Source organism: Echinops telfairi, unplaced genomic scaffold (assembly GCF_000313985.2).
Source record: "Echinops telfairi isolate 266 unplaced genomic scaffold, ASM31398v2 ScPeMD7_5592;HRSCAF=6446, whole genome shotgun sequence".
NCBI classification, from domain to species: Eukaryota; Metazoa; Chordata; class Mammalia; order Afrosoricida; family Tenrecidae; genus Echinops; species Echinops telfairi.
In genome coordinates this window covers 57,161,520-57,162,515 of record NW_022109491.1, presented here as the reverse complement: position 1 = coordinate 57,162,515, position 996 = coordinate 57,161,520, and the positions used below count along the sequence as shown (strand labels likewise).

Here is a 996-nt window from a genome sequence, read left to right as displayed (position 1 = left end):
GTATAGCACCCATGAAACATACAGCTTTCCTTTAGTTCTTTAATACTTTTCACCATCTTCTCCTCCCTCTCCCCCCCAGCCATCATGACCTCAATTCGACCTAACAAATCTGGCTAGACCAGAGCATGTATACTGGTACAGAGAAGAGCTGGAAACAGCTATACTATGAGGGGAAGGAGTAGGGGAAGGGGGAAGGGGAGGGAGGGGGGAGAAAGGAAGAACGGATCACAAGGATCTACATATAACCCCTTTCCAGGGGGACAGACAACAGAAAAGTGGGTGAAGGGAGACAGCAGTCAGTGTAAGACATGAAAACATTTAAAAATAAATTATCAAGGGTTCATGAGGGAGGGAGAAAAACGAAGAGCTGGACCAAGGGCTCAGGAAGAAAGAGAATGATGAGGGCAACACATGTACAAACGTGCTTGACACAATGGCTGTGTGTATGGATTGTGATAAGAGCTGTAGAAGCCCCCAATAAAATGATTTAAAAAAAACATTACAAGTAATTTCACCTTTTAATGTGACTACTAAAAAATAATGCTACTCCCTTGTAGTTTAAATTCTATTTCTGTTAGTGCTGAATTTTTTTAATGTGATGAACTGTGCTGATTTAAAAGCCTTGGCTATACCTGAATGTGCTTATTAGGACAATTTTTTAATGTTACTAATTTTCCCCAATAAAGTTTCATTTGAAGTTGGCCCAGCATGATCTTAAGTGTTTTTATTAGGACAATGCCAAATGTTAATTTTCCAGTTAAAAAAAAATTAGAGATCATTTAAAAGTTACAAAAAAATTGCAAGAATTTTACAAATCACTCTTAAGCCCTTTCACTAGATTCACCAATTGTTAACATTCTCCTCACTCAGCCTTTGCTTTATCATTCAATTATTGCTGTAGTTTTTTCTGACCTGTTTGAGAGTTTTATACATCATGCTTTGCTACCCCTAAAAATTTCAGTGTTTCCTCTAATTTAAGAACATTATCTCACAAAA

The 996-nt window shown here is 37.3% G+C and overlaps 1 protein-coding gene across 4 annotated transcripts in view; it reads left to right on the top strand.

The window, feature by feature from the left end:
* The window catches only part of APLP2 (amyloid beta precursor like protein 2), a 99,009-nt gene that overhangs the window by 3,822 nt on the left and 94,191 nt on the right, over positions 1–996 (top strand). The window lies entirely within an intron of this gene.